Source organism: Marmota marmota, unplaced genomic scaffold (assembly GCF_001458135.2).
Source record: "Marmota marmota marmota unplaced genomic scaffold, marMar, whole genome shotgun sequence".
Classification (NCBI taxonomy): domain Eukaryota; kingdom Metazoa; phylum Chordata; class Mammalia; order Rodentia; family Sciuridae; genus Marmota; species Marmota marmota.
In genome coordinates, this window is record NW_026000005.1 from 20,616,183 (window position 1) to 20,640,731 (window position 24,549).

Genomic DNA, 24,549 nt, shown 5'->3' on the forward strand with positions numbered 1-24,549 from the left:
TTATCTCTAACTAAAGTATAAAAAAGGGCTGGGAATGTGGCTCAGTGGTTAAGTGGCCCTGGATTCAATCCCCTGTACCAACAACAACAACAACAAAAAAAAAGTTCCTAGACTGCAACATAAAGAAGGGAAATGCACATGAGTAAAGGAGGCAGAACCAAAAGTCCAAGTAGACTAAAGTGTTAGATAAAATAATGGAGAAACACAGAAAAAAAGAACACTGGAGATCTACAGAAGATCCCCTGATCAATACTTTTGAGTAAGGAAACTACCTGAAGATGGAGCAAGAAGCACCTAAAAGTGGATATAGCAATGTCACAGAATTCACATAGGGCCATAAATAGTGCCTCTTCTCACCAATCAGATTAAGGATTGGTATAAGTAAAGGGTCCTCCCTAATAAAGGGGGAATTAAAATTAGCCCTACCTGAGCACAGATTCAGTACTATCTAGTAAATCTTAAAATCAAACCCTGAAAAAAATCAAATTGTTTTCAAACAACTGACAAAGAAAATAGACTTCAAAAATATTTTTAGGAATACAAAAATATCCAGAACACCATAAGATAAAATTCATAGTATCACATGCTTAATAACAAAATTACCAGGAATAGAAACAACCAGCCAAACAAGATCCATAATAAAGAAAAAAAAAAATCAGCCAATCAAAATTGACACAGATGTTAGAATTCTCAAAAATATTTTAACAGTAATTATAACTATATTGTTCAAAACATGAGTCACAGAAGGTGTTAACAAAAATTTTTAAAAGACAACCTAATCTTTGAGGCAAGGATTGTGGCTCTGTACACGTGACGAACTGGGTTAAGTCCTCAGCATCACATAAAAATAAATAAATAAAGATATTGTACCCATTTAAAACTAAAAAAAAAAAAATTTAAAAAGACAACCTAATCCAAACTACATTATAAAAATAATAATTTGTGAAATTTAAAAATGAGAATAACATTGGACATTGAATAAAAAAATCAGTGAACTTGAAGACAAAGCAACAAAAAATAATCAAAATGAGTCAGAGAATTTAAATAACCTGTTATTTTTCAATAGTGCCCACCTTTGACATGAAGAAGGGCCCCAGTGCCAACTCTTAAAATCCCTGGTAATCCTGGCTTAGATTTATGAGAAAATGTGTCCCCCAAAACAAAAGAATCAATATCACATAGCTAAACCTATAGTTAGGGTAAGGAGAACTTTCTGACCCACTGGTTTTAACACTGAAATTTTTTCTCCTTCTCAGAGAAAATGGAAGGAATACAGATGTAGTTCCCACTAATGTGTATATATATATTTTTCCTTTTATCTACAATTAGTATTAGCAACCAATAACCCAAAGAAAATATTGCAGTGCTATCAATTAGTGATTACATTGCATAATGTCTAGCACAGCATTTCTAATTCTTTCCATTTTAACCACAAATAAGGAAGCACTGCATAGTTTGTTATCTGAAAAACTTCTAAGATGATAATGTAGTATTAGTATAAGACACCACTTTCTCAGTGGTGCACACCTGTAATTCTGGAGGCTCAGAAGGCTGAGGCAGGAGACTTCAAAGCCAGCCTCAGTAACTTAACAAGGCCCTGTGTCTCAAAATAAAAATATTAAAAAGGGTGGGGGGCTGGAGCTCAGTGGTTAAGCACCCCTGGGTTTATTTTGAAAAACAAAATAAAAACACCTTTTCTTAATTAATCAACTCAAAGCACGAGACTGATAAAACTAGAAGAGAAGAGACTACCAACTTTAGCAAGTTATAATCTCTCTGCATTACTGTGATGATCTGTTTTTTCCCAATTAATTCCCAAGAAGATATGTTTTACTACACAAAACCAGTAAAATATGTATATATCAAAAATGTGGCTTTTCACTTTTAAAATTTTCTAACAAAAGTCTCAGAACTTAAAAAACAGAAGTATACCTCCATTCAACTTAGAATAAGGCCAAGAGAAAAGTAAATGCTATGAAATCCTGTGTTTGATTTAACAAATTTATGTTGGCTTTTCAAAACAAATCACTGAGCCAAATGAAATAACAGGACCCTATGGATACCAAAATATGGTTCCTTACCTAAGATGGCATCATATTTGCATACAACTTACATTCATTCTCTCATGTACTTTAAATAATTTTAGTTTCCTTAATACAGTGTAAATGCTATGTAAATAGTTGTTATACTCTATTTATTTAGATAATAATGGCAAGAACATCTATATATGTTCAGTACAGATGCATTTTTTTTCTCTCTTAAGTATTTTGGATCTGTGGTTGGCTGAATCCATGGTTGCAGAATCCACAGATATGAAGAATTTATTATAGTGAAATAAGTTAAAAGTGTTCCTTAAACCTGGGAAATAAGGGGGTATGATAATGTCCCTGAAACTCTGTGAGATATATTTATAAAAGTGTATATTTTTCTAGATCCACAGTTTTTTAAAAAATATTTTTCTCAGATGTTAATGGACCTTTATTTCATTCATTTATTTATATGTGTTGCTGAGAATTGAAGCCAGTGCCTCACACATGGTAGGCAAGTACCCTACCACTGAGCCACAACCCCAGCCCTAGATCCACAGTTTTTATCAAATCTTGATGGAATGTAAACCCCCAAAAGATGAAGAAATACTTTTCCAGGCAAACCAAATGAGAAGTTGCTGAAGAACCCAAGAAATAAAAAGAACTATAATATGTAATTTGATCACAGGGGAATAAAAGTATTATAAGCCAGGCATGGTGGTGCACACCTGTAATTACAGTTACCCAGGAGGCTGAGGCAGGAAGATCACAAATTCCAGATCAACCTGGACAACTTAGTGAGATTCAGACTCAAAACAGATTAATTAAAAAAAAAAAAAAAGAACTAGGGGATATAGCTAAGTGGTAGAATGCTTACCTAACATGCATGGGGGTCTGGATTCAATCCCCAGTATCATAAAAAAATTTTTTAAAGAAACATAATTTTTGCAGTTTAAATATATAATTTGCATCTTATGATCATAATCTTCTATCATATCTTATATATCATAATCTTATAGCTGTTTGTGAAAAGCTGTATTTCACTACTTGTCTTAATTTTTGAGGTCTAGAAACCACAAGTATTTCACCAAAAAATATATGCCCCCAAGCTACAAGGTACAGGTAAAATTACACTAATAGGGAAATCCTGTTCATTACATAAGCAACATGATTGACTGCAAATTAGATCATGGACATAAATCAGTCAGCAAATGAAATAACTGACCATATTTTCATGGAAGTTACAAAATCATATTAAACATACTAATTTTTTTAATTAAGCATCTATTCTACCTTATCACAATGCAGATTATTTAACAGTGCTTTTCATTGCTATACTGAAATTAGAATAGAGTCACAAGTTTCTTAGTGGAACATAAACTATGAAAGGGTTATGATAAATCTTTTGCAAAAAAATCACAATACCATGATGATTATACATAATTTCATGTCTAACAGACAACCTTTGATTTTCCTGAATAATAAATGTTGTTTATAATCATTCTGCCTTTGTTATTTTTTAAAATATTTTTTCAAATGGTGATGGACCTTTATTCATTTATTTGTATACAGTGCTGAGAATTGAACCCAGTGCCTCACACGTTAGGCAAGCACTCTACCACTGAGCCACAACCCCAGCCCAGGTCTTTGTTATTAAAAGCAATTCTTCAAACAATAATAACTATGAACAAATAAAATGGCTGTCATAAGTCACACTAAATTTGGGAGTTATGAAATAAAGGCTAATACATTTTTTAAGGGGCTCAATCCTCAGTGTATAGCTCAATGTTAACAGTGCCTGCCTAATATACACAAAGCTCTGGGTTCAATACCCAGAACTGAAGGAAAAAAAGGGGGGAGGGGGTCAAAAATAATGCATGAGCCTATTCTAAAAGGACATTAAAACTGACCTTTGGGGCTACGGCTGGGGCTTAGCAGTAGCGTGCTTGCCTAGAAGGTGTAAGGCACTGGGTTCAATCCTCAGCACCACATAAAAAATAAATTAATAAAGGTATTGTGTCCATCTACAACTAAAAAAAAAAACCACTTGACCATTAATAGACAATTTTCAAAACATTTAATTAACTGAGTCCCTAAATGATACAGGATTGCACCAACATTATAAATCAGCCCATCATCCCTTCCCTGCATGTCCCACACAGGAAGAAGTCAATCTACTAAAGAACAAAATAATGGAAGCAATGATTACCAAAAATCTGGTCCTAGATGTTAATCTAGGTCCTAAATATTAATGTTTTTAAATTATATAGTTTTAGTGATGTCAACTGTCTTTTCCTTTTTGAATGTTTGCCTGCTTCAGTCACATTGGCTTTCTTACTTTCTCTTCAATGTGCCAAATTCATTTTGCCTAAGGCTGTTTATGTTTCCTTTACCTCTGCTGTCCAGCTGTTCACTTTATTCAGGTTTGGGACAGTCAAAGGACTGTAGGGAAAGGTTCAATCTAAAACATCACCTGTCTCACTGTTTACTGCTCTCAATGACATTTACTATTATTTGTTTACTGTTTAGTGGACTAAGGATAAGCATGGCCGGCAATTCAATCCCAGTACTTGTTTATTGTCTATTTTCCCCAACTAGCGCATGCACACACACACACACACACACACACACACACACTCCATATGAAAGGGTGTCTTATTCATCACTATCATCACTATATCCACAATCCCTCTTTCAGTTGTCTGCACAAAGTAGGCAGTCATTAGATGTATGGAGAAGGAAGAAAAGATTACCATTTACTCAAGAGGTATCAGGGGTGGCTGGTTTTAAAACTAGCAAAGTAATGACCTCCAAAAATCCTCTCATTTATAAAAGCAATGAAGCACTACAAATGGTCAAAATGAGGGCTGGGATTGTGGCTCAGTAGTAGAGTGCTCACCTAGCAAGTGCGAGGGGCTGGGTTCAATCCTCAGCACCACATAAAAATAAATAAAATATTGTGTCCAACGACAACTAAAAAATAGATATTTTTTAAAAATGCTCAAAATGAACTTTTCCAGAACTTTGGAAATTAACAAATGGCTTAAAGCAAACTGTAAAACACATGTTTATTCAAGAAAAGTAGTGGAATCTTAAGAAGAACTGGGAGCTTTAGTAAGTTTTAATTTGCCCTATTACCATTCACCTTTCTAGCTGCACAGGATCTTTGAAAACATAACATCACAGTGAAAGTCACAAGTGACAGCCACTGAAGGGGACAGAATGGGGTTAAAGTGCCTTCAAAGATCCATTTCCAGAGAATTATGATCACTTAACTTGTCTGGCGGTTCCCTGGTTCCCTGGAATACCCAACATGCAAGTTAATCTTTACTTGACATGATTTGGAGTTCAGCCAGTGCCAACAGCCTTTCCTCAGGGGCATTTATGGAAAACAGGGACAGATGTTAAACATTATGGCTGCCTGAAGCAATGAAAAACAAATGGGCCAAAAACAAGCCAACCAAAAAGATTAAGAAGAAAAGATGGAGAATGGGATGTCCATAGGGAGCTTTGAAACACTCCCACAAATTCCCAGAAATCTAGAAGGCCATATATATGCTCGTAAAAAAACCTGAGATGGCCCTAGAGCTAATAAAGGCTCTGCACACAACTCATATTGGAGGGATTAATCTCACTTCTGCAACTCCGTTGGGACTTTTATAAGCCTTCACCTGGTTTCCTCCAGATTTTGTACTACATGCTTTTTGCTTGACTGATTTTGCTTTGTATCATTTCACAGAAATAAATTATCACCATGAATATAATGACTTGAATCCTGTGAGTCATTCTTGCAAATCATGAAACCTGGAAGTGTGGCCCTTGGGACCCCTGACCCACCTAAGCCCTTTTGTCATAAACCTACTAAATTAAGACAGCTTCCCATCTTAATAGGACAAGAAGTTCCAGGCTCATCATGAATAATTCCTACCCTAGACCTAGAATTTCTGCAACAAACCCTGGTTCCTTTCAGTGAGAAATAATATTTAGAGAACATATTCTGTGTGCTAAAGAATGAGCATATCTTAAAGACAATTTATTTTCATTTAGTGATGAGGGGAAAGGCATTCATGTCAGATCCCTGCTTGCCACATTAAGAAATAAATTTTTCACATACAAAGAATTAAAGTCAAGGAAGGTAGTACATGGATTTGGTAATAATCTATTCCCCTTCCTTACCTAGTTAACTGACACAGTTCAAAACAAGCTCTTTTGGGAGGCAAAAATATTTGAGTTGATGGATGTTTTCCCCCAATTTATTCATTGTAGTACAATAAACATAACAAAATTCACCATTATGGGCTGGGGATGTAGCTCAGTGGCAGAACGTTTGCCTAGCATGAGTGGGGAACTGGGTTCAATGCTTAGTATCATAAAAATAAATAAATAAAATAAAGGCAGTCTGTCCATCTACAATTACAAAAGATAAAAATTAAAAAAAATTACTATCATAACCAGTCTTAAGTTTATAGTGATACTAAAGCATTCATAATGTTGTGCGATCATTACCACATCCATCTCCATAAGTTTCATGCTGTAAAAGTGAAACAACTCTATACCCATTAAACAGTAACTTCCGAATTCCCTTCCATTCAGTCCTTGGTAATCACCATTCCACTGTTTGTCTCCACAATTTAAGCTTCTCTAGGTTCCTTACACAAATGAAATTATATAGTATTTGTCTTTTTGTGACCAATTTATGTCACTTAGTATAATGCCCTCAAGGTTCATTTATGTTGAATTCATATTGCAGAATTTCCTTCCTGTTTAAGGCTAAAGAGCATTCCATCATATGTACAGTGAATACTACATTTTGCTTATCAATTTATCTGTTGATGAATATTTGAGTTACTTCCAAGTTTTAAAAACTGTGAATGATGCTAATATAAACATGGATATACAGGTATTTCTTCAATACTCTGTTCTCAATCTTTTTGGGTATTTATGCATAGTAGCATTTTTAACTATACTACAAAACTATATCTAAAAAAAAAAAAAAGGAGTAGACTTAATTGATAGAGGGAGATGAAGTACCAATATAGTTCTTCCTTTCTTCTTATCCTGACCATTATTACCTCTTAAATAGTATTAGGAAAGTTTTAATCTAGTATGTCTAGTTTTAAATAGAATTGAATGTAAACAAAGGAGCCTATCTTTAATTAGAGTTACAATTAAGAAAATAGTTAATCAAGCCAGGCATGGTGGCCCTCGCCTACAATCCCAGCAACTCAGGAGGCTGAGGCAGGAAGGATCACAAGTCCAAAGACAACCTCAGCGCTAAGCAACTCAGTAAGACCCTACAAAATATGGCTGGGCATGTGGCTCAGGGGTTCAAACCCCAGTACTCAGGGGAAAAAAAGGGGGGGCGGAGAAAACAGTTAACAATATCTGTTAATCCTTTTAAATCGTATTATGCCTTTTGTTTTTAATAAACTCCCTCCCTATTCTAAGGTTATAAACATACTCAACGTACATTTTCTCCTTAAAGATTATAAATTTAAAAAAAAATTTTAAAGATTATGAATTATACAGGGCGCGGTGACACACACCTGTAATCCTAGCAGCTCAAGAAGCTGAGATGGGAGAATAGCAAATCAAAGCCAGCCTCAGCAATGGCAAGGTACTAAGCAACTCAGTGAGACCCTGTCTCTAAATAAAATACAAAATAGGGCTGGGGATGTGCTCAGTGGTCGTATGCCCTTTAGTTCAATCCCCGGTACCAAAAAAAAAAAAAAGATTATGAATTATTATAGGTCTTATTTTATTAGCTAACATTTTATAACATTTAATATATGTCAGCAGTATTCTAAGCATTTTATATAATTCATCTATTTACAGCAATCCTATATAATAGGTACTATTACTCTCCCCATTTTATAGATGAAGAAATGGGCATTTCACCTAAATGGGCATTACAACTAGTAAATGACAAAGTCTCTGTCAAGCTAGTAAGTGGTAAAGCAAAGTCAAGCAAAGTCTCTGTCAAGCTAGACTACAAGAACTTTGAACAACTCACTAACCACAGAATATCATACTTGTTCATTACACTAAGAACACCATACTTATTTCACCTGGGCAGCAAGACACCTTAGTAAAAATTACATACATGTTACAGGGTAGAAGAATAGCATGAAATTTAGAACACTGCCAACTTAATGAAGTTAAGTTAAAGACTTAGAGGTCCAATAGTTTGGACTATGCCAAAACACTCCCTTCAAAAAGTTGCCAAAGCTCATTCAGTGACCACCACTTAAAAGCACAGTGTTTGATAGGCCTCTTTAAATTCTGGAAATACAATCCATATTTTAGCATGTCCCATTTCCTGAATAATCCATAAGAGCTACAGGACAAAAGACAGCAACAAGTCAAGGTGATAGTTCAAACTATTTTACCCATTTGGGCTTTAAGTTCCAGCAAACTCAGTGGTGTTCAACACGTGTATGGTAAATGATAAAGTAGTTGTATAAAGAAGCTACCAGTAGGTTCTGACAAAAAAAAATCACAACATAGACCACTAGGCATAGAACTCAACATAAAGCAGTTTCTAAAAGTGGCACTATTGGCATTTTGGTCACTCCTGCAATTGTGAGAAGCTGTTCTATGTATAAAAGGATGTTTAGTGGCATCCTGGCTTCTACACACTAGATGTAATACTGCCCTTGAATTGTGACAAAATGTTTCAAACATTGCCCCTAGTTAAGAACCACTGCTTTAGAATAGTACTATCTCCTTTCCTGCAGCTGATTATACTTTTAAGAAAGAGCTCCTTGCCTGGCTTTTGGATCCTAATAGAAATTGATCCTGTAATGACCATGTAATGAACCTAATCTAAAAAAGTGAGTGCTCCAACCCACTAAGCCATAAGGCAAAATGTGCTAGCAGTGTTTCATCAAGTGAAAGTAATCTGCATGTCAGATATTAGTTTTTTCCCCTCCATCAGGGCACATAAGAGGACTATATTCCTCTATCCTCTTTAAGTCAAATGTAATTTTGTGACTTATTTTGCCAAGAGCAGAAATCATTTCTATAGCTAGGTGTGATGGTGCAAACCTATAATCACAGCTCCTTGGTAGGCTGAAGTAGAAGGGTCACAAGTTCAAGGCCAGTCCAGGCAACTAAGAGAGACCCCTTCTCAAAATAAAAAATTAAAAAGGGTTTGAGGGTATAGCCTGGCATGAATGAGGCCTTGGGTTTAATCCAATTAGCACTCCACCCCCCCCCAAAAAAAAAATCTGTAGAAACATTTAATTGCTAGTGTGCAATTCTCCAGCCTGTTCTTACTTTACCAGTGTTATAACAAGAAGCTGAGACAAATATAGATGCAATGCTGACCCATCATATGAAGAACAGCTGCTCATAACTGCAGCAGATTTTACATGAGAATAAACCCTTTTAAAAATATTTTTAAAGTCATTATTAGAAGATTGGTTCTTACCATTATATAATCTGCTAACTCTGACTACAATGGTTATATTATGAGATTAGAGCAGGCCATAAAAGTACCAATAAGCTTAATGGCCCAGATACCATGGCACTTACTTCTACTAAATGTAGACTCTCAATCTGTGGACTTGTAGAGTTCCCTATGATCAAATGGAAGAAGAAAAAACAATTGTGGCTGGTTCCTGGTTTACACAGAGTTCTATATAGTAGCATGACCTCTACATATAATAGAAGTGATGAAGAAAAGAAAAGAGAGGCAGAGCTCCAAGTAGTGCATCTTATTGTTCAGTATGCTTAAAAAGAAAGATCTAATAATCCAACAATAGATCTAACAATCTGGCAACAAGACCTTTCAACCAGTACTGTTCAACAGGTACATGAACAAAGTAGTCCTATCATCAGTAAGAGAAATTATATCCTGCCTCAATTGAGACTTTCCTTCACCAATGTTGACCTACAATTCCATGATATATCAATCTGTCTCACACCTCTATGCATTTTCTGAAGCTACTCTCCTTTCTGGAATGATTTTCAACTATCCTTTAGTCTAACTACCCTGCTCTTCTTAACACTCAGATCAATGGTCGTTTGCTCTATAAAGCCTTTCCATAAAAGACAATTCTATATCCTTCCCCTCCCCCTCATAAATTCTCATTGTAGTATACACAGATTCCCCAGTAAGGAATCTATGAATAGAATCATAAACTTTAATAAGAACAAATTACACCATTCTTATCAATCTCTAATATTTATAATTTGATTAGATTATCAGTGTATGCAGAACAACCAAAAAAACAGTACTTTCTTTGATTTGGTCACCAACAGAAACGACAGATATTTTCATTATCAAACTATAATTGTTGCAGACATGAAAAGATCACTGTTCTTGTCAGGTCTTTTGGTCACAGTGGTGAAAAGCTGAATAAAACTAAGAATTTGCCTTAACTCTCAGAAGAGACTTTGGACTTGTGTTCTTCAGAAATCCTGGAACTACAGAAACTATGAAGACTCTTAAAATTGGACTAAAATGTATCTTGCATTGTGAAATGAGCATAAGCTATTGGGCATCAGGGGTGGAATGTTATGGTTTAGATAAGAGCTGTCCCCCAAAAGCTCCTGTGTCAGACAATGCAAGAGGTTTAGAAATTATATAATTGGGTTATGAGAGCCTTAACCCAATTGGTGAACTAATTCCCTGCCAGGGATTAACTGAAAAGTAACTGCCGGCAGGTGGGGTGTGGCTGAAGGAGGTAGGTCATCAGGGATGTGCTTTTGGGGTTTATATTTTGTCCCTGACAAGGGGAGTCAGTCTCTCTCTCAGTCTCTCTCACTCTCACACTCTCTCTCTCTCTCTCTCCTTCCTGGAGCAATGTCCCCAGGTATGGCTTTCCTCTGCCACACCCTTTTGCCATGATGTTTGGCCTGATCTCAGCCCTGAGGAATGGAATCAACATCTATGGACTGAGACTTCTGAAACTGTAAGCCCCAAAATACTCACTTATGCTCCTCACTAGTTCATTTCATATTTCTTTGGTTAGAGAGCCTCTCCCTGAATAAAAAATGTTTCTAATCTCATATGCCCAAATGTTTGGTTAAACATTATTTTGAGTGTTCCTAGGAGGTATTTTTGGATGAGATTAATAATTAAATCTGTAGACTAAGTTTGCCCTCCTTAATGCAGGTGGGCCTAACACAATCAATTAACAGCCTAAATAGAAGAAAAAGACTGAACCCGGGGCTGGGGATGTGGCTCAAGCGGTAGCGTGCTCGCCTGGCATGCGTGCGGCCCGGGTTCGATCCTCAGCACCACATACAAAGATGTTGTGTCTGCCGAAAAAGTAAAAAATAAATATTAAAAAAAAAAATTCTCTCTCTCCCTCTCTCTCTCTCTCTCTCTCTCTAAAAAAGAAAAGAAAAGAAAAAGACTGAACCCCTCCCCCAAGTACAAGAGTTCCTCCTACCTTACTGCCTTTGAACTAGAACATCAGCACTTCTCTGCCTTTGGACTTAAAAAGAAACATCAGCTATTCCTGGGTTTCAATTTCTTGAAAACTCTTAATAAATCTGGTTCTCAGACCTTCAAACTCTGGAATTATATTATTGGTTCTACTGGGTCTCCAGTTTGTCAACTTGCCCTTTAGATCTTTAGACTGATCAGCCTCCTCACTTGTGTCAGCCAAATCCTAATAATAGAAATTAAAATAATTATATATAAAATCCCTTATTGGTTCTGTTTCTCTGAAGAATCCTGATGAATATCATCGTTGACTCTAAAAATCTGAGAATATATGCAAAATCCATCACTTGAACATCTTACAACTAGAATGCCTTGCCCTTATATCAAGTATTATTCCATCAGCATGTGTTCTTCAGAATAGGGGCAGCTATTAGAATAAATGCTAGTTTCTTTTTAATGGCACATAAAACACAGAGTCAATCTTATAAGATCTCTTTCTCATGGGTTTAGGGAAGAATAACAACCCCTTTCCCTTCTGCTCAGGGAACCAAAAAAAAAAGATTGTTTTCCACTAACACTGCCCCTCCAATAGGTCACTCCTACTTTTCCTCATAACCCTCTTATAAATTGATAGGGATAGGCAGAGTCATAGTGGTAGCTATTCCCAGTACATAATGCCTTCTGTTCTCAGAAATCTGTGCAAAAGTTTATTAGTCTTATTATTAAATTATAACTTCTCTAGAGCAGAGAATATACCTTAGTTGTGCATTTCCAATTCTTATAACAGGACCTACTATATAAGTTAGCGCTTAATTCATGTCTGTTGAATGAAAGGTCTAACAGCAACAACTGGACAGTCAGAGAAGATAAGAAGCAAGTATGAAAAAGATTACACATTCCTGTGTAATATCCCATCCCTGGCAGGTATTCTATACACTCAGTAAAAAGCCATTTCTGAGCTTTATTTGCAAGTAAATGTAGTCAGATTACTATATTTTGGTCATTGCAACCAGAGGAAGTACTGCACGGGGAATTTTAAAGGTTTCTTAAAAGATGAGAGTATACCCCTTTTGTCTATACTTTTCTTCCACCGTCCTTCCTTCACCCTTGAACAAGGATATAATTGTCTGGAGATCCAGCAACCATAAGGTGATCTTGAGAATGGAAAGCCACAAAACAATGGTAAAGGGAAAAGAAGGAGCCTGGATCCTTGACAACTCTATGGAGTGCCTCATCAACCCTAGAATACCTACCTCTCAATTTTTTTTTTTAATAAGACAAAGAAATAACTACTATTGTTTGAGAAATAGTTATTTCTTATTTTCATTTCTAGCAAATATAATTTCTAACTGATAAGTCAAGAAAGTGACATCAACAACAAATCTGTAATCAAGACACCTAGAGATACCTCAGCTGTGCTTCAACTTAATGCTGATAAAATGTTATTTCTACTGAGATGAAAAGGTTAGAGTAGGAAGCAACAATGAATGAAGAGCCTTTGCTGGATGAACATTTAGAGTACTTTAGTACAATGACAAATTTTATACTGCAATTTCTTGCCAACATTTGAGAGCTATGTTCTAGAAAAATAATGTGGCTCACAAAACTATAACTGTAAAAAACAAATAATACAAAAATAGGGGTTAGGGAAATTAAAATATTTAATAGAAAATGTTAAACTGTTTAAGACTTGTTTAAAAAATTTTTAAAATGACTCTTCTATAGACTAACCTTCAAATTTTCAAGAAACATTGCTGTAACACAAGAAGTTGAGGATGATTTTCCCCATATTCTTTGGACTTTTCTATGTCATAAAAATTTTGAACAAGCCTTTCCTGAATTGCCATTCAATATTTTTTGTACTTGTGTTTTTAGGTTTTTTTTAAATTTTATTTTACTTTTTTCTTTGAGGGGAGGGGGATTTACTAGAGATTTAACCCAGGGGTGTTTTACCACTGAGCTACATCCCCAAACCTTTTTGTTTTTTATTTTGAGACAGGGCCTCATTGAGTTGCTGAGGCTGGCCTTAAACCTGTGATCCTCCTGTCTCAGCCTCCCAAACCACTGGGATTACAGGTACTAACATCACACCCAGCTATACTTGTGTTTTTAAATTTTTTTTATAAGTCTCAGCAAAATTCTTCATAAATTCATATAGCAATTGTGTCAGTTTTGGGGCTGTTTTTCTTTTTTTGTGATGCTGGAAACTAAACTCAGGGCCTTGCACATCCTAGCCAAATATTTTACCACTGAGCTACATACCCAGCCCCAGGGCTGTTAAAGAAAATTGTAAATAAGCTGATCTGTAACCTACACTATAGACTTGCATAAAACATTACATAATCTGATACTATAGAATACAAACACAAAGTTGCACTGTTTTTAATAAAAGATCAGTTGGCAATTCAGTAATTCCATTACTGGGATATATTCAAAGGAAAGGAAATCAGTATATTGAAGAGACATTTGCACTCTCTTTACTGCAGCACTATTCACAACAGCCAAGGAAATGGAGTCAACCCAAGTGTTCGTCAACTGATGAATAAATAAAGAAAATGTGGTATATAAACACAAAGGAATATTATTGAGTTATACAAAAAGGACGAAATCCTGTCATTTGTGACAACATGGATAAACCTGGAGGACATTATGTTAAGTGAAAGAAGCCAGTCACAGAATGACAATGCATGATTTCACTTGTATGTAGAATCAAAAAAAATTGATCTCATAGACACAGTGAAAACAACAGTGGTTACCAGTGGCTGAGGAGAGCAGGAGGGAAGAATGGGGAAAAGTTACTCAATGGGTACTAATTTATGGTTATATAGGAAATATAAGTTCTCATGTTTTATTGCACATAAAGCGACTATATATAACAATGTGTTTCCAAAAGAAAGGTTTTGAATGTTCTCACCACATGTTTGAGGATTTTACCTTGATTTGCATCTTTCACAATGTACACATGTATTGAAACATCATATCATACCCCATAAATAGGTACAATTATTATGTATCAACTTAAAAAGTAAAAATAGAAGGTAGAGGCAACAAAATCCAGTATTGCTCAGATGAGAGGTACATAAACAAAGTATTAAAGATAACATCAGGTTCTAGTTTCAGCCCATTAGAAAAATGATAAAAGGGAAAATAGAATCATTTTAAGTCATAGCATATTTGAGGGCCCTGCAGATCATCTTCATCTGGCAGGTATTTAAATTATAGAACAGGAAAGAAAAAGTCTAGATTAGAGACATAGATAGGGAAAACAGATAGATATTTGAGAATTATCAGCCCTAAGAATCATCAGTTTTAGATACTAAGTGAATAAATAAGATCACAGAGTGACAGGTATACAATGAGAGATTTGACAATGGAACATTTAATTCTAATTTTTTTATTAATTTTTCCTAGTTTTTTCCACAAACAATAAAACAGTAAATACTGTAAAATATTTCAAATTGTTAAAAATTTTAGATTTTATAAGTACTTTGTGTTTTCTATTTGAATCCTACAGTCACTTTAGAAAAATAGAATGGTCCACAGTGTATTCTTCTAACTCCACTATTGTTTTCATTTCAAAAGAACTACAAAGGAATACAGATTAGAAAGCTTTAAAATAAAAGAGTATGTGAAAGTATAAGTTTAATTTCCTATTCAGGATCCAACTCCTTCCCTCACCTGTTTTTATAAAATATGAGGAAAGAAATTTATGTAAATTAATTGACAAATCTCAGTAGCTATATTAGCCTATATCAAACATTATTAGTCAAGTATCACACTATAGATATATACATACCTATATTTATGAAGGCACAATTCTCAATAGCCCAGTTATGAAGTCAGCCTAGGTGCATATCAACAGATGAATCGATAAAGAAAATGTGGCATATATACACAATGGAGTATTATTTAGCCTTAAGGAAACAAAATTATGCCATTTGCAGGAAAATGGAGGGCACTACATATCATCTGTTATTTTCAAGCAAAATAAGCCATACTCAAGACAAGTATTGCCTGCTTTCATATGTGAAATCTAGGGGTGGGGGATGACTTGGATGTACAAGGGGGGCTATTACTAAGAAGAAGGGAACAGGGGAGGGGAGTGTAGGGCGGGTAATGGGGAGACAGAAATGATAAAAATGTTATACACATATACAAATATGACACAATGAAACCCAATATTCTATATAATTAATATGCAATAATTTTAAAAAGAGCCAGTTATCTGGGGCTGGGGACATAGCTCAGTTGGTAGAGTGCTTGCCTTGCATGTACAAGGCCCTCATTTCAATCCCCAGCACTACCAAAAAAAAAAAAAAAAAAAAAGATTCAATTATCCATAATAACAAAGGTAATAAATCTGACTAACATTTTTTGAGGTATAGAACAAAATGAGTATTCTGTAACCCATGTTTACCACTTAGTAAATTGGTGCCACCTGCCACATTTTATGACCAATATTTTGGCAGTTGTATCTCAAACACAGAAAGCATAACTCTGTAATTAACCAAAGTCACACACCTTAAAATTAAATTTCCCCCAAATTTCATTCTTCTTATTTACTTTTTTCTCATACTTATCTATATGGAAGCCAGATCCCCAAACAAAAAACTCAGAATTCATAAAGAGGAGCTATAAATTTATAAATTAGAACCAATACCAAGGTCAACATATTTGCAATTCCAAGTTTTAATACATATTAGTGAGTGACTGTTTATGCAAATATTAATGTATATTTGTCATATCATTGCACTATTAAAAAGACTTTTAATCAAGAAAACTTTCAATCTTTATTTTCCATTTTTAATTCTAGAACTAGATCACTTTCTGAGGCAAACTGAAACATTCAGCATAATTTTCATTTCTAGCAATTTCAGACACTGGCTAGAAAAGTTACCCTTGCTATGTTGTTAAATGGTGACAATTTGTTGAGCTAAAAACTTATTGGTAGATTTGGTAGCTCTTTCACCCAAACTGAAACTATTGTTACTGGTTCATACCACAAGTGCCAGAGCCTTGAATTACATCAATGGTTTTTAAAGTGGCAGCCATAACTAAGCCAAACCATTAAGAGATTTTTTTTCCCAAAAAATGCATCTACTTCCTTCATACTCCCCCATGACTAAAATTTTGAAGTGTATATAATAACTGTGTGTATGCCTTTTTATAAACTCCTAGATTATTTTGAGAGACCTTTCTATCTATCTGTACCCAATTGGATAATTCTCAAATTAGGCAGTCCTTTTTTTAAACATTGTGTCAAAAGCAAAGCATAAGAAATAGAACTACAAAGTGACAAGAGCTCAGCAGAAGGCTAGGGAGGCTATTTACAACAGGTATACACCACCTTCAGAGATTTCTATGTCAGCTCCCTCCAGAATCCACTACATTACATCTTAGACATTGGTATTCATTATTCTGAGAAAAGCATGTAGTCTACCAGATAAAAATGTAAAAGGAAGCAATTTGGGACCTTAAGAAGCCACAGACAGACTGGTGAGGTGGCACACTCAGGTAATTCTAGCTACTTGGGAGGCTGAGGCAGAGGATCAAAAAGTGGGAACCACTAAGCGAGACCTGTCTCAAAATAATAAATAAAAAGGGCTGGGGATATAGCTTAAGAAGAAGAAATAGAAGGCACCACAGCCACCACAGATAATGAAACACAAAAATTCTGCTGTTCATTCAGGCATTAAAAGAACAATAGAAAACTGCTGATAACTTGTTCAAAGAATTCTGCCCATATTTCATCATTTTAATTTTACATCATGTAGCACTGTTTTCTCTAGGATACAAGTTCAGTGGACTGAAAACCTTAATCATTATAGAATAAACTAAGTAAGATATCAAAACTGTATACTAAAAATAGTCAACTAATCTTAAACCCCCATTATATGACAAGATACCTTAAGGGCTGGGTTAAAAAAGTCAAAATCCATTTTAAAGCAAACAATTATATTTCTTTGCAGACACTGTTTGAGAGATAGGTCAGTTGGCAGAGTGTTTACCTAGCATGCAAAAAGCCCTGGGCAATCCCCAGCACCACAAACAGTAGCTAGCTCAAATTCCTTATAAATAGCTCCAATAGAACTTTTGAAATATTTCAGAAGAAAGAGAACATTCATGATTTATAAATAATTATCCAATTACACGCTAATTGAATTAATGGTTCTTAAAGTACTTGGTAATTTTCTTCTTGGTGTTGAAGTTATGGCATTAAACATTGGGCAAGTGTTTCTTAAACTGCTTGGTAATCTCCTTCCCAATGTTCAATTTATGGCATTCTAAGATGACACCTACTGGCCATTCAAAATCAGCTATTAGTTCTTCAAGACAGTGAGTAGGCTGGTTACATAAGAAACACACACACACACACACACACACACACACACACACACACTGTCTGTCTCTCTCTCTCTCTCCCCCCCCCCAAAAAAAACTCTGAATAAAGGCAAATTTGTTCACAGATACTCAAATCACTACAAAATTTCACCCAGAAAGTTGTTTTCTTTGTAACCGAGACAGCATTACTCAAAAACAGAAAAGACTGAAACATCAAGAATCATTTTAAAAATTTAATTAAACCATTGACAAATAATCTCAGTACTCTCAACACTTCAAAACAAACTCTAAGGATCCACTCCACTTCTCTTTCACAAATATTATTTTGAGCAAAACAAATGAAATTTTGATTTAGGTCTGTATGCACTAACATAAATTAACATTAACAGAAAAAAAAACAAAAAAACACCCACATTTTAGAAAGTTTTCCTGACATGCAGTAGTACTAAAACATGTTCAGTAAAATGATACAATTGCTAATACTGAATTTGTTCTTATCTTCTAAAGGCAACACTTCAAACAGCTTACATTTTAGCAATATTTAAAGCTTTATTAAAAATTGTTTTCCCGTCTTTTAAAATCACTTTTCACTGAGCTACAAAATCAAGTTTTTATATACATACTGCCTAGAATTTCTATTTTAATCCTACATTTCATTGTGTAAACCTAAAATTATAAAGACTCTTTATTTTTCCAGTATTGGGGATTGAACCAAGAGTTTCAGCACAAGACTTTTGAAAAACAGGATAATTTATGATTAATTTTATTTGTAAGTACGTTTTATATACTTCCAAGAGATTCAAAGAGCTTATTTTTTAAAACCTAAGAAATAACTCATAACTAGTCTCAGACTTACAAAGCAAATTACTTAAAAACTGACACCCTTCCTCCCCATTCAGACTTTCACCCTATTGTCACAATCTCTAACATCCACAATATCTGTGGGGAGGGGAGGTTCTCCCAATTAATTTTCTAGTCATCTTCCAATTTGCACTTACCTCCTACAATAGACTTTTTGAAGCTCTGCACTTTCCTGAAGATTAAAAAACGTACTTGTTACCATCCTTGACCCTCAAAACAAATTCATGAACTATAAAACACGAATCTGAACACAATCATCTCAAACTTGCGCCGTATCTCTCCAGTCCAGATTTGGGATAAGCTCTTCGTGACTACTCTAACCTTCATGCTATCACCCTTCGCCTACAGAGCCTGCTTGGCTAAAAAAAAGCACTGAAGCCAATGAAAAGTGTTCTATCAATAGGTTTGCAAGACCTCCTCTTCCAAGAGGGTCAACCTCGTTGTTACAATAAATAACAAGCCAAGGATTACATAATGCACAGCAATAGAGTTTACAGGATCTGACCGCCAGTAAACAGCTTTCTTCTCCGCACCCCTTCACTACCCTCAGCAAATGGCCATAAGAAGAAATCCCTAGGATTTCTCTCAGGTGTCTGTAACGTCGCGTCCTTTTCTCGCCTGGGGCTTCGTGCAAGGAATTCCTTCAGCTCTCATTACCAGTGTCTTACTCCAGCCTCTCTTCTCTCTCTCAGACCACGCCACCACAACCCCCATGCTCTAAGCAGGCCCCCAGGCCGCCCCACAGGACGCAGCCCCCGCCCGCCTCAGCTGCCATCTCCTCACGACCCTCCTAAGCGGCTACCTGGCTTACGAGGTTCCGGAACCACCAACGGTCTGGCTACCGCCTTCCCAGACCACCCTCGTCAGCTTCCCCTCTATAGGGTCCGCAGCCGGAGAAGAAGAAAAGCCCTCCTCATTTAGCACTTTCCGTGCCCCAAAGACAGCACCGCCGCCTACCAGTCACCGCTCTGCCTCCAGCTTCCTATCGCCACCGCCTCCCGCAGCAGCCTGCCAACTGCAGCACAACAACCAGCCTTCTCATTGGATGAGTCCACGCTCCAAACAACAGCTTCACTTATTGGCTGGGGCAATCTTCGGCCCTACCCTCTGTGCAGTGTTTAAGGAGTCCCTCTCCAAACAAGGAAAGTATCGCTTTTCCGCCCTTATTTCCTCTGAAATGTCTCTTAGCTCAATCATACTTAGAATGCACGTATGTGTACAAAATATTGACTTCCCATATCCCTCGTATTATCCCTATTTGGTCCAGAAATCATTGAACCAGGACCGGAACGTTAAACTTCTCCTCCGTTTTCCTACCGTAAGGAACTGTACTTGACAACTTCCGTTTCCGGTTGGCTCCGGCTGGACGGTTGACTATTGAGTGTCCTGAGAGGTCAAATTGCTGTAAGGTAAATTAGGGAGTTCGTGGGAGACCTCTATATTAGGATTGAGAGCTAGACTCTATTCTGAGGAAATGCAGACTGGGAGAAACTAAGTAGAGAAGGATGACGAGAGGAGGCAGTTCAAAGGGGAAGGAGGCCAAGGAATAAGCCAAAGAGAACTATAGTTTAGAACTGAAGGAGGGACAGGTGGTTGCAGAAGGATACTGTGAGAATTATATTGGTTGTTAAATCCAGGTACTTTGTCCCGCCCTTGCCCGGTGCAACCCCCTTCTCGGCCCGTGGACATTTGGTTTACATTTGGATTGAATAAAGGCAGAGGGACAGCCCCCAAATCGAAAATATGTAAAATAATTGTAATGTATGCCTCACCAGCTTGTATATTTTTAAGTAAGCTTTTTCTGGTACAAATGTTTATGGTACAGTGTTATAGTGTGTGTGTGGGGGGAAGCAGGATATAAAAATCCTAGCCATTGCATGTGTTTAGGAACACGGATTGGACAATAACGTGATAAGAATCCTTTTGGTTTTATTTTCTCATTAGTATGATAATTGCGGTTTTTTAAATGGGGAGAATTGGGAATATATATTTGAAAGTCTTTGGTAAACTATAAAATTGCATGTAGTGGGAGTAGCATTACCCTTTTGCTTCCTTCTTAAGAAAATATGCCCTTGCTTTCCCTGTGCGGGAGCCACCCTTTTATTATAGGTTGATCTCCACCAAAATTAAGGTTCACTTAAGACATAAATAGCTTTTTACATTTTTCATAATCACATGTTCTTTGTTGAGCTGCTTTCCTTGCTGTTCTTATTTGAGCAGCTCTGAAAGTGAAATAATCATTCCTTGTTGAGTCTCAGCACAGTTTATAACTCACCTTTTCGAGAAAATTTTGCTTTTTATTTTCACATAATAGGACTATATAAAACAAAAGTAAATTTTGAAGAGTTGTAATCAAGCAAATACTTGTATAACCATCTCTCAGATTAGCACTGCTAATAATTTAGAATATGCATTCTCAACAGAGGTGTTCTGTCCTTGAAGGGAAAATGGAATGAGAAATGAGGAGAACACAATGGTTTATGTCCCTTAAATAGGGCGACAGTTCATAAACAGATACAAAATACATCTCAACTCCTTAGAGGCTGAAAACACTGCCTTGGCAGGGCACAGTGGCTTAGAAGGCTGAGGCAGGAGAATCACAAGTTCAAAGTGAGCCTCAACAACTTATCAAGGCCCAAAGCAACTAAGTGAGATCCTGTCTCAAAATAAAAAGTGCCAGGGTTGTGGCTCAATGGTTAAATGCCCCTGGGTTCAATGCCCACCACCAAAAAACAAAGAAAAAAAGAAAAGAAAGAAACTAAAACACTTCCTTAGACACTTTTTGTATTAGCCTCTGTGATTATCTCTCCTCCACCAAGAGGTGAGCACTATCCTGACTCTTGGCAAGAAATCACTTGTTTTACTTTAATTCTGTCTAAGATGCATTACTAAAAAGTGAATTAGACTTTTCAACTTATACAAATGGGATCAATATGTATGTGTCTTTTTCTGATTCATCCTTGTTCATTATTATATTTGTGAAGTTTGCTCATACTTTTGCATGTAGCTCTTTGTTGTATAATATTCCATAGCGCGATTGTACCATAATCCTTTCTATTGTCACTAGATTGGAATTACTTACAGTTTAGAGCTAGCAAAAAACAGTTATGTGACTGTAAAGATTCTTATCTAACAGGAACTGGGGTGTGGCTCAGTGAAAGAACTTCTCCTTAGCATGCATGAGGTTCGATACCCAGCACCAAAAAAAAGTCCCCAAATTTTTATAAAACATTGCTTGCTTGAAGAAATACAATGCAATCCACACATGTAATTTTTAAAGCCTTATTAAAAGTAAAAAGAAACAAAATTAACTTTAATAGTATATTTTATCTAACTCAATTATTAGAAATATTATTTCCAAATGTAACCAATATTAAGTTATTGAAATATTTTATATTTTCACACTTTTCTAAATTTGTGTACTTTTATGTTTACAAAACATCTCAGTTCATATGCCAAATTTCATAAATTTAAACACTTGTTCAGCTTTTCTAAGTCATACAGATGTTTCAGAATGATTGTTCTTGGTCATATTCATACCCAGAAGGCACATTGCAATCTGTTTTCCCCAATTCTCATAATCTTACAAGGTTGGTTTCATGTCCATTGAATGAAGAAACTGAAATTCTGAAAGATTAAGTGATTTACCTGGTGCTTTTATAGCTATCAATGGTGCAAAGTAAGAGAATTCCAGACTCTTCCTTCAAATGATCAGGATATTGTTGTTTGAGTTATGACTCTTCTGCCTTTTTGTTGTGTTTCTTTCTTTTTAAAAATTTTTTTTGTAGTTGTAGATGGACAGAATACCTTTATTTTATTTGTTTATTTTTATATGGTGCTGAGGATCGAATCCAGTGCCTCACACATGCTAGGTAAATGCTCTACCACTGAGCCACAGCCACAGCCCTTGTTTATTTCTTTGTTGTAGTAATGGGGATTGAACCCAGGGGCATTCTGTTACTGAGCTACATTCCTAGCCCTTTTAAAATTTTGGTAAATTGCTGAAGCTGGCCTTGAACTGGTAGTCCTCCTGACTTAGCCTCCCAAGAAGAAATACAATGCAATGTGTGGATTGCATTGTATCTCTTGAATAGCACTACTGTAGGCATGTGCCACAGTGTCCAGCAGTTGTGCCTATTCTGAAATAAAAATATTTTTTTTAAATGAAAGATTTTCTAGAAACACTGTTCAACTTTTTTTCTTTACATTTAGGAAATTCTTATAAAACCTTTCTGAAATACTGGAATTAGGTATAAGAGAAAGCACATTGAATTCATTAAAAGAAATTTATATAGGAGAAATAAGAATGTATGTACTTCTATTTTTTTTTTTTTTGAAGATTTGTCTTTTAAATTACGTAATATTTTGAGGCAGTAATATAATAGATTTGAAATAGCCTTTGTACTATGGTAATGTTTCAACTTTTATTTTCCAAACCAAACTCTTTCATCAAAATTTTAACATGCCAGACACAGTAGAGCACACCTGTAATCCCAGCAATTTGGGAGGCTGAAACATGAGGATTGGGAGTTCAAAGCCAGTCTCAGCAATTTAGTGAGTACCCAGCAATTTAGCAAGATGCTGTCTCAAAATAGAAAAGAATTGGGGATGTAGCTCAGTGGTAGAGCAACCTGGTATTCATCCCAGATTGAATTCAATACCCATACCAAAATTTAACCCTGTTTTGTATTGTTTTCCAAATACATGGATACTCAGTATTCTAAAATTGACAGTTGCCAAAATAAGGGCTTGTCTTGAAATCTATACAAACATTTTTGAAATGAAACAATATTTCAAAAAATATTTTTTAAAACATGTTATGAAGAAGCCAGGACATTACCATCCCAAATAAATGTTTCTAAGTGTCTTTCTTTTGTAATAATGTATTGAATCTTTTTTTTTTTTTTTTTTTCCTTTTGGTGCTGGGGATTGAACCCAGGGCCTTGTGCATGCAAGGCAAGCACTCAACCAACTGAGCTATATCCCCAGCCCAATGTATTGAATCTTAAAAGTCATTCTGAAACCCAAAACCATAATTTTTCTTTCCTTCATATTATTGAATCCACCATGAGACTTTGGGAGTCTCATTCAGTTGTAAAATGGGGATATTTTTAATTTAAATTCAGAGAGTTATTTTAGAAGTGATGAAATTAATAAGATTAAGTGTTTCAAAGTCATGTTGTTTTAACTTGTGTTTGATGGGTATTGATTTTTTTTCTCTTTAAATATATAAATAACCAACATAATATTTTGTGATATTTAACATGTTTATAAATATTAAGTGTTTGTTAATTTGTCAAAATTATTATGTTCAATTTTTTCTCATCTTGGAATTATTGTCTAAATGGAATGAGAATTTCACATAATGTGTCTTTAATGTACACTACCTAACAATTAGTTCTGTCTTCTAAAATACAGTTTAAAAAAATCCTGTCTTATTATTGAGCCTGTATGTACATAGTTATAAATACAGCCAATGGTAATAATTATTTGGTTTCATTTTATTTCTGGAGAGAGTGACTATAGAATTGCTACTGCTAGCCTTATACAAATTATAATATAGCAGTATTTATTCATACCCTTTAATTTGAATTCATAGCAATTGAAAAGGGGAAATGAGATTAAGTTTATCTTTATATTAGCTGTAAAAATAACACTAGTAGAGCTGGAGATATGGGTCACTGTCAAGAGTTCTTGCCTAGCATGCAACAAGCTAGGGATTTAGTCCACAGCATATAACACACACATACTCGTGCCCACACACAAAAGTTAATCATAACACTAGTAAAAGTGAAATATTTATATAAACACTAAAGGCATTTTATTTATAGGAGCAAACATGGACTAAAAACGATCTTAAGGGGTTGGGGTTGTGGCTCAGTGGTAGAACTCTTGCCTAGTATTTGCAAGGCCCTGGATTCA

At 35.6% G+C, this 24,549-nt stretch overlaps 2 protein-coding genes across 14 annotated transcripts in view; one reads left to right on the plus strand and one right to left on the minus strand.

Moving 5' to 3' along the window:
• Positions 1-19,679, minus strand: part of Fam126b (family with sequence similarity 126 member B) — an 81,541-nt gene extending 61,862 nt beyond the window's left edge. For 3 of the 12 annotated variants that reach the window (XM_048808274.1, XM_015481228.2, XM_048808272.1), the window contains exons 1-2: positions 19,430-19,654; positions 18,765-18,799 (exon numbers count right to left, since the gene is read on the minus strand). The gene's annotated coding sequence lies outside the window, so the exon portion shown is untranslated. Of the gene's footprint in view, positions 1-18,764; positions 18,800-19,429 lie in introns of all 12 variants that reach the window. The other 9 variants (XM_048808275.1, XM_048808276.1, XM_015481229.2 and 6 more) reach the window with 7 other exon arrangements.
• A 207-nt stretch (positions 19,680-19,886) lies between these two features.
• Positions 19,887-24,549, plus strand: part of Ndufb3 (NADH:ubiquinone oxidoreductase subunit B3) — an 11,457-nt gene continuing 6,794 nt past the window's right edge. Inside the window, exon 1 of one of the 2 annotated variants that reach the window (XM_015481235.2) lies at positions 19,887-20,036. The gene's annotated coding sequence lies outside the window, so the exon portion shown is untranslated. The remainder of the gene's footprint in view (positions 20,037-24,549) is intronic. The other variant, XM_015481236.2, reaches the window with a different exon arrangement.